A 10,370-nucleotide genomic window follows, 5' to 3' on the forward strand; every position below is an offset into this window, starting at 1 on the left:
TAGAAGATTGTTTATAAATAAGGAATTGTTGATAAACAATGTATGCGGGCAAGTGTATGCACAGGGATGCTACATAGTAATTACCAAGCACAGAAGCTTGAAGACATGTTAGAATAACAAAGTATTGATGCCCAACAGATAGACAAGATTAGTTCTATGTCTAGATTGTATTGAACAAATAGGAATCTGCTTTAGCATTTTAGATGTGAAGTTGCAGACAGATTGTATTACTGTTATTTTATGAAAGTGACAGGAAATCTCTTAACCGAGTGGACTTAACAATCTTATATGTAAATCCTCTAACAAGGTGACATTCTAAATGAGTGTTTGAAATCCTTTGACAAGGTCACTTCTAACAAAGTGAAGATCCTAACAGACCTGAGGGAAATCCCTTAACCGGGTCACATCTAGCAATGTGTTTTGTAAGCTTTAACAGGATTGGCTTTTAACCGAGCGTACTCTAGAAGAGTATATTTCTTAGTGGGTCCAAAATCCCACAGTGGTTTTTCCCTATTTGGGTTTCCATGTTAAATCTGGTGTTATGAGGTTTATATTGTTCATATGCTTTTGAGTTTGCATGTTTGACAGTTTTTGATTATATGACTGATATATGTTACCGAGGTTGAATCTGATGTTTTTATGGATGAATAAGTTTGTATGATTCACCCCCCCCTCTCATCTTGTTGGCTATTGGATCTATACTTATATTAAGTATCAGAACTATTAGGCTAAGGATCTGAAATTAAGACTAAGTCTACAACTGGACTACCTAGCATCCTTAAGGAAAGAAATATCTATGCATTGGTACAAGGACAGAAAACACTGACAGAGAAAATGCAACACCTCACCGATACAGTTCAAAGGACAGAGGCAACAATAAAAGACAATAAAAAGTTCATTTAGAACTTGAATTTGGTTTTGGCAGACCTTTTTCAGATTGTAAGCAACCGGTTACAAGATTGAGATAGTAAACTACACTCTATTGACACTTTCACAACCTTTGTCATTGATGCCAAAGGGGGAGTAGTGGTATGAGAAAAATCCAATAACTTAGGAATTATCTGCTCAAGGGGAGCACACATTTTTGGTATAACATTTTTGGACTTCAATTTTTGGATACTCTTTTGAATTTTTCTCATGAGTGTTGCCATCAATGCCAAAGGGGGAGATTGTTGGCAAACTCACACTCCAATGAGACATTGTATGGGATTGAAGGGTTTGTCATTGATGGCAACCTTACAATCCTATGACACTGGAAAAGCAATCCATTGGCACCAGCAAGATTAGATTCTACACTGGCACACAGACCACCGACACCGGCAGTGAAAGGAAGCATAGTAGCACAGAAGCTGACATGAATTTTGTTGTTAATATATTTTATTTATTATTGTAAAATCATTGTAAGCCGACTTGGAAAATTGTAAAATGACTCATATATATAAGAGATCATTGTAGAAAAATTATGTTAGGATAGAGGAAGGTAATTAGGCGAAATAAGGCAGACCTATTATGTGAATTATAGGTTAAGGTTTTGTGTAAGAAGCAAAGCTATAAATCGGTACTGGATCTGGCATAGTAGATGCTATTTTGAAGTAGTACAAGACATTGGATTTGTATAATCCATTTTGTAAGTCAGTGAGACTTCCCATTTTGTAATTGAGCAGTGAGCTCTAGGCACTTGGCCTTCCTGCATGTGCAGGCCCCTCTTGTAGCAGTAATATTATCTTATTGGCTAGTAAGTGAATATTGTGGGTCACAAATCCCACCGAGGTTTTTCCCACACCAGGTTTCCTCGTTAAAATATTGTGTTATGGTATGTTTTTCATGTGGTTGTTTTTATCTCTGTTTATTGCATTACTTTCTATTTACTGGTACACAGTTCTAATTTTCTCTACATGTTTTAAGTTAAGAAAATATTATTACGAATTAGATATTGATTCACCCCCCCTCTTAGTATTTGTGGGAATCCTAACACACTACTCAAAAGATAATAACCCAGAAGGATACAACCCTCAAGGAAGGTTCACTACCTTACAATAACACTGGGACGACAATCCGGTTTAGATGAGCTGAAAGAATAGCATCTCCAAATGCTTGATGACAGTTCCAGTTAAGCACATTTGTCTGCCCTGCAAAACTCTTTGCTCAATACACCACACCAAAAGTTTAATTCAATTATTCAAACATACACCACTCTTTGATAAGATAGACAAAACCACCATGCCCAAATTACATGAATATAACACCTATTTATACAAATCATCAACCTTGACTACAAGGTCAGCTCAACCCTCAAGACCTAATTACAAAATTACATCACATGATACTTAAATCAACCACTAGACCAATACAATATCATATAAAACATATCATGGAACCAAATCAAATCCTTGAACATGCAACACCACCATAAATATTGCGAAGGTCATCCGTAACACGCTACACCACTAAAAAATGTTGCATAACACGAAAAACATCGCCCGACCTATAATATATTCAATAATGCTCACAATGATTAATGCAGACCACCAAGATAAAAAAGAGACAATTAGGAAACACCAACAAGAATGTTAGAAACATCTGCGATAGCTGCACCAACACCACTTAATCAAATCTTCATCAATTAACATGGTAATAATCAAGAACACCAAACAACAACAACTCGGACAAGAAAGATAACTTACGAAGCACCAAATCACAAACCATCTGAATTGAAGACACACATGAACATCCCAAACACTATCCCAAATCCACAACCAAAGATATAATCATACCAGAGAAAAATGAATCAAATACCAACTTAAATCTCTGCAATACCAAAACACAAGAATATATAGACATCAATGGCAACAACATATCCTAGAGAAACAACATCCAAGAATCTTCCCCTTTGGCATTTATGGAAATATATTAATGTGAAAAAAAATCAATACAAGAGAAATAAATCAACACGAACAATCTCCAATAATCTCTCCCTAAGATCATACACATAAAGCTTCAAAGATAACACAAATTTTCACATGCTTTACTCCCCCTTTGACAACAATGCCAAAGACAAAATACAAATTATTATTCTCTCCCTCTAAGAAGGAAAATCTCTCCTTAGGATAAACTCACAAATCTTGAACAACTAAATCACTCACTGACTACTCCCCCAAAGAAATAACACAAACTCATCAATCAAGATAAGAAGATAAGACTCTTAAGTACATCAGATTGATGCACCTCAATGCATCTAGTTCTCATCAGGAGGGGAAGATACCCCTAACTTGTCTCTCAAAAATACAAATGTATCTACAGGCAAAGGCTTGGTAAAAATATATGCAATTTGATCCTTTATAGATACATACTCTAATTTGATTTCGTCATCACTAACTTTCTCCCTCAAGAAATGTTACTTGATTGATATATGATTTGTTTTAGAGTGTAGTACATGATTCTTGTAAATATTAATAACACTTGAATTATCACAATATATAACAATAGGCTCATCATAAACAACTCTAATATCCTTCAACATCCACTTCATCCAAACTACCTGAGTATAGTTGCGAGTAGCAACAATGTATTCAACTTCTGCAGTAGATAGAGATTTATCACCTTACTTTTTATTGGAACATGAAACCAACTTCTTCCCCAAAAAGAAATCTCCACTGGTAGTGCTCTTCCAATCATTAACATCACCTGCCCAATCAGCATCAGTACAAGCACATAACATGAAATCATCATTCTTCAAATACCATAAATCATAGTCAACTGCCCCCTTTAAATATTTAAAAATCCTCTTCATAGCAGTAACACGACTCTCTTTAGGATCAACTTGAAATATAGCACAAAGACAAACAACATGCATAATGTCTGGTCTAGTTTGAGTCAAGTATAACAATCCTCCAACCATAGATCTGTACAAAGTTTGATTAAATTTATGAGATTCATCATGCTTAGACAACTTGCATCTAGTCACCATAGGAGTTCCAACAGGTTTAGAATCATCTAACCCAAACTTTTTCAGCAATTCCTTCACATACTTATATTGAGAAATGAAAATTCCTTTATCAGTCCGTGTAATCTACAATCCTAAGAAGAAATTCATCTCACCTATCATAGACATTTCAAACTTTTTTTTGCATATCATCAGCAAACTTCATGCTCAAAACATCATCTCCTCCAAAAATAATCTCATCAACAAAAACTTCAACAATCAAAATATTATCATTATCAACTTTCAAGTATAAATTACTATCAACCGTACCTTTACACAGTCCCAAATTCATCAAATACCTATCCAATCCAGCATACCAGGCTCTAGAGGGCTTGTTTTAGTTCATACAGTGCCTTCTTCAATTTACATACCATGTCTCCTTCATCTGAGAATGAAAACCCATCTGGTTGCTCAATGTAGACTTCCTCTTCCAAATTACCATTCAAAAAGGTTGACTTAACATCCATTTGATATACTTTGAAATTCTTGTAAGAAACATGTGCAAATAGTAATCTAACAACTTCAATTCTAGCTACCAGAGCAAAAGTCTCCTCATAATCAATTCCTTCCATCTGTGAACACCCTTTATATACCAATCTTGCAATGTTTCTAACCACTTCATCGACTTCATTAAATTTATTCTAGAACACCCATTTAGTGCCAATCACATTCTTATCTTTAGGTCTTGGAACAAGCTCCCATGTGTTATTCTTCACAATCGTATTCAAGTCTTCTTCCATTTCTTTTATCCAATTCTCATCTTTACATGCTTCTGCAACATCTTTAGGTTCAGTCTTTGAAATCAAACATATCTCTTCAACAACAATCCTTCTCCTAGTTATCACACCTTTATTTTTGTCACCAATAATCTGATTTTCTAAATGATTCAATTTCAAATACCCCAAAGTCTTCTAATTGTTCTAATTCTCAGACTATTAAACTTCTTCACTGGCAACAACAATATTTGGATTAACTATATCTATTGGAGCATTATTCTTTAAGATCTCAGTCTGCACTAGCTTTGGAATAATATCTTGATCATCAATCTCATATCCACATGCTCTTATCTACTTTACATGACATTCATCAACCTTCACATTTGCACTTTCCACTATCTTTCTCAACCTCTTATTGTAACATCGGTAGGCCTTTCTCTTAGTAGAATAACCCAAGAATATTCCTTCATCACATCTTGCATCAAAATTCCCTATATCCTCATCTCTTTTGATATAACATTTGCTTCCAGAAACTTTGAAATATCTAAATGTAAGAACATGAACAAACCATAACTCATAAGGAGTCTTACCAGAATCACCTTTTATATGCACCCAGTTGAATGTGTAAACAATAGTGCTAACAACTTCTCTCCAGAAGGTTTGTGCAACATTTACTTCAATCAACATAGTCCTAACAACAACCAAAATGGTTTTGTTCTTCCTTTCAACAACTCTATTCTGCTAAGGGGTTCAAGGAGCAGATAAATGTCTTCTAATTCCATTCCTCTCATAAAATCAATCAAACTCACTAGATGTGAATTCTCCTCCTCTGTCAGATCTTAGACACTTCAACTTCAACCCTATTTCTATCTCCACCTTAGCTTTGAATATCTTGAATTTCTCCAGTGCTTCTAATTTCTTTCTTAGAAAAGTAACCCACATCATTCTAGAGTAGTCATCAATAAAAAATATGAAATATCTATCACCCTGCATGCTTCTCACTCTTGTAGGACTGAACAAGTCAGTATGCACAAGATCCAATAAACCATTAGATAAATACATATTAATTTTGAATGGAATTATTGTTTTCTTTGCCATCTGACATTCTTTACATACCAGATTAGAAGGTTTCACAATTTTAGGCAAATCTCTAACAGCTTGAGTAGAACTTATCTTAATCATGTAGTCAAAATTAACATGACACATCCTTCTATGACACAACCAACTTTCATCTATCAGAGCAATCAAACAACTTTTCTCACCGGCATTCAAGTGAAAGATATTACCTTTAGTCTTAGTCCTTGATGCAATCTCTATACTGGAGGTATTCAAAATCTTGCACTTACCATTCTTGAATTGCAAATCATATATCTTGTCAACCACCTATCCAAAACTCAAAAGATTATACTTCAGAACTTCAACATATAAGACATCATTAGTATTATACTTACCATTGAAAGAAATAGAACCTCTACCACGAATCACACAAGCTTTATCATCTCCAAATCTCACTATACCACCATCATACCTTTCCATATTCACAAATTTGCTTTTATCACCTGTCATATGATGTGAACAACCATTCTCAATTAACCACTTATCTTTGTCTTCAATCTTAGAAGCCAAATCTTTCTCCTCAACAATACTACTTGTAGAATTCACTAGTACCAGATCATCTTCCTTGATAGCAATAAATACAAATTCATCTTCTGAATTCCCATTCTCAGACTCTTCATCTATCACACCTTTATCAACAACATAATAACATCTTTTTTGATATCTGTACTTTTAGTTAGGATTATAGGGCTTATCATAATTATCATGCTTCTCATTTCTATCATGCTTATTAGATTTATCATGCTTATCATACCTAGACATTCATTCGGGACACCTAGAAGCAAAATATCCTATCTTATTACAAGAGAAACATTTCAAAGGCAACTTCCCATCATACTTACTTGCTCCCTTAGGCAACCTTTGAGAAATAAGTTCTTCAAGCTCATACAACTCTCTTTCATGTTCTTCCATCTCTCTTATTTCTCTTTCATATCTGGAAACCTTAGATGAACTCTCTCCCAGATCAAACTTCTACTTCCTAGATACAAAGGATTTAAATGCAGTCTCAATTTTGCCATGTGATTGTCCAAATTCACTCAACTGAAATGCAACAAGCTTACCAACCAACATGTCTCTTCTTATAGTGGTCACAATATGGATCTCATCAATAGAAACAAATTTAGATTTGAAAGCATGAGGTAAATATCTCAACACTTAAGCAACAATCTCATCTTCTTCAAGGTTCCACTAGCACATCTGATGTTCATAAGAAGTTCATTCACTTTAGCCATAAAGAATGTTATGTTCTCATCTTCTCCCATATTCAACATCTCGTACTTTCCTTTCAAGCTCTGCAACTTAGCAACTTTAACATGTTTATCTCCTTCATACAAGGTCTCCAACTTTTCCCAGATCTCATGTGCAGTCTACAAACCCATCACATTTGTCATCTCTGAATCAATTAAGGAACTCAACAATTCTTCCTTAGCTCTTATGTTATGTTCAACATCCTTGATCTTAGCTACAGTAACTAGGCCATTATGAGGAATAGTATAAGTATTCTTTGTAATCTTCCAATAATCATCTCCAAGACACTTCAAATGACACTCTATTTGATCCTTCCATAAAATGTAATTGTTTCCATCAAATATCACTCTTTTTCTTGAAAATATAAGTTGCCATTCCAAATCTCCTCAAGCGATCAAGCTTCTTTTGAAGGATCTAGCTTTGATATCAATTGTTGACAACAAAAATGAAGGTAAATTGAGAGGGGAGGGTGAATCAGTTTTTGGTGGATTAAATATTCTAAGAACAATCTCAGATATGATCAACAACAATAAGAGAAAAAATGAACACAATAAGAAAAACACACATAACACCAAGATTTTGACGTGGAAAACCTGGTTAAGGGAAAAACCACAATGGGAACCTACCCACAATAAGATGATACTCTACAATAGTATGTATAAATATTATAATGGGAAATTCACATGCATTAAAGCACACCGCCTAGAGCTCATTGCTCAAAATATAATGACCAAGAAGGCTAAAACCCTGAGGGAAGGTTCACTACCTTATATCTCCAAATGCATGATGGGAAATCTGGTTAAGCATATTTGTCTCCTCTACAACACTCACTGCTCAATACACTGCACCAAAAGATGAATTCACTTATTCACACATACACCACTCTTTGATAATGTAGACACAACTACCATGCCCAAATTACATGAACATAACACCTATTTATACAAATCATCAACCTTGACTACAAAGTTAGCTCAACCCTCAAGACCTAATTACAAAATTACATCACATGATACATAAATCAACCATCAGACCAATACAATGTCATAGATAACATAGCATGGACCCAAATCAAATCCTCAAACACTCAACACCACCAAAAATATTGCCAAGATCATCTGCAACATGCTACACCATTGAAAATATTGCATAACATGAAAAACATCACCAAACTCATAAGATCTTCAATAACGTGCACAATGATCAATGAGGATGACCAAGACAAATAGGACATGATTAGGAAACACCAACAAGCACATTAGAACCATCCACAATAGCTGCACCAACACCAGTTAATCAAATCTTCATTGATCAACTCATTGATACTCAAGAACACCTAACAAATCAACAACTCGGACAAGAAAGATAACTTGTGGAGAACCAAATCATGAACCATCTGAATTGAAGATACACATGAACATCCCAAACACTCTCCCAAATCTGCAACCAAAGATATAATCATACCAAAGCACAATGGATCAAATACCTACTTAATTCTTTGCAATACTGAAACATAAGAATATATTGACATCAATGACAACAACATATTCTAGAAGCAAAAATATCCATCATAGGTATGGTATTTTGTGTAGAGGTAGCCATGATGTTTGATGTAAATGTCAGAGCACTAGCCTTGGGATTAGTCAATAGAATGGAATGGAATGATTAAGTTGACTAGGAGGTTGTGTATAACCTAGGACTTCGACACAATTTTCATGGGCATAATATTAGAATCAACAATATGAGAAATACCATGCAAGATATGAACACCAAGTTTATCACTTTGAACCATTATTTTTAATCCTTCAATCAATTGGGGAGCTTCACTTTCTTGGCATTGTTAAATCATCTAGTGTTGAATATTTTTAAATTGATTGCCAATCTTCTCCAATTGGTCAACATAAACCCTAGTTAGTGATTCATCCACATCATGAGAATTATCTAAAGAATGAGGATAGACAGGGACATTTGTAGGATTGGAGGAACCACTGGTATCCTTATGGAAAAATTTATCCTAATTAGGCTCCATCTCCTTAGTAATTAAACCTTGAGAAGCCTTAATTCTACAACTTCTTCTCATGGGGACACTATAGGTTGGAATAATAGTAGTAAAACTCATGCACTAAGGGAGGGAAATTGAAAATTTGAAATTTGAATTTTGGAATCTAAGTTGCAAAATAATTGAATAATGCAAAATTATAGGAAAAATGATTACTCAATTAAATGAAGAAATTAATTGAAAGAACAAGCAATGGAACCTCTTAGGAAATTCAAATTTAAAATTAGGGCTTTGCTAAAATAACCTCTTAATTTAAAATTAAAATTACCGACTAGGAGATAGAAATTTAAATTTAAAATTACGGTTGAAAATGACCTCTTAATTGTAAAATTTAAATTCAAAATTATGATGTTGAAACATCCACTTTATTTTCAACCTTAGACCAACCTAAAATCAATATAATTTCACAAATCTTTGGATTCAAATAGTAAAACACCGCCAAAACAAGCTCTCAAAATTCGAGTAGAAAAAGTCGGGACCAAGAGGCTACCTCTTGGTCTGACGAAAATTTTGCCAATTTTTTTGGGAAGCAATATATTGTGATTCTAGAGCGAATTCTAGAAGGATTTGGAAATCCAAGATGCCTAGATGTGCAAAATGAGGTCTTGAAGGTCAAAATTGGACACAATTAGGGTATTTGATGAACTGATTAATTGAAAGAATAAAATAAATGAGGGACACAATTAGGATTAAGGGCCCACTTTTATGATGTGGAGGGGGATAAAATAAGACTTCAGGTTTAATTAAATTAATTATTTAATGTTTAAAGGGAAATTGAAAAATACACAAGATTAATTTTAAAATTAGGGTTTTAATTAACCGCTTAATTTTAAAATATGAAATTTGAGATTAGATCCAAGATTGAATTTGAATTGGAATTAGCAACAAATTTGAAGAGTGAAATTCAAAATTTAAACAACCCACAAGCTCAATTTTAATTTTTTTGAAAATTAGGGTTTTTGAAATCAACCACTTAATTTTAAAATTTAAATGTGAAATTTGACTTGCAAGTGAAAATTTGAATTTTGAAATTGAATAACACTCATATCTGAAACAATTAACCCAAGTTATGCAATTCACAAGCTCAATTTTGAAAATGAAAATTAGGGTTTTAATGAAATTAACCTTTAAATTTTTCAAATTTGCAAGGAAATCAAATTTGTAAGTGAAAATTTGAATTTTAAATTGCATACACACTCATATTTGAAAACAAAAATCAGAATTAAAGGTGTAAGGAGTTGGGTTCACC

This window comes from Cryptomeria japonica, chromosome 6 (assembly GCF_030272615.1).
Source record: "Cryptomeria japonica chromosome 6, Sugi_1.0, whole genome shotgun sequence".
NCBI classification, from domain to species: domain Eukaryota; kingdom Viridiplantae; phylum Streptophyta; class Pinopsida; order Cupressales; family Cupressaceae; genus Cryptomeria; species Cryptomeria japonica.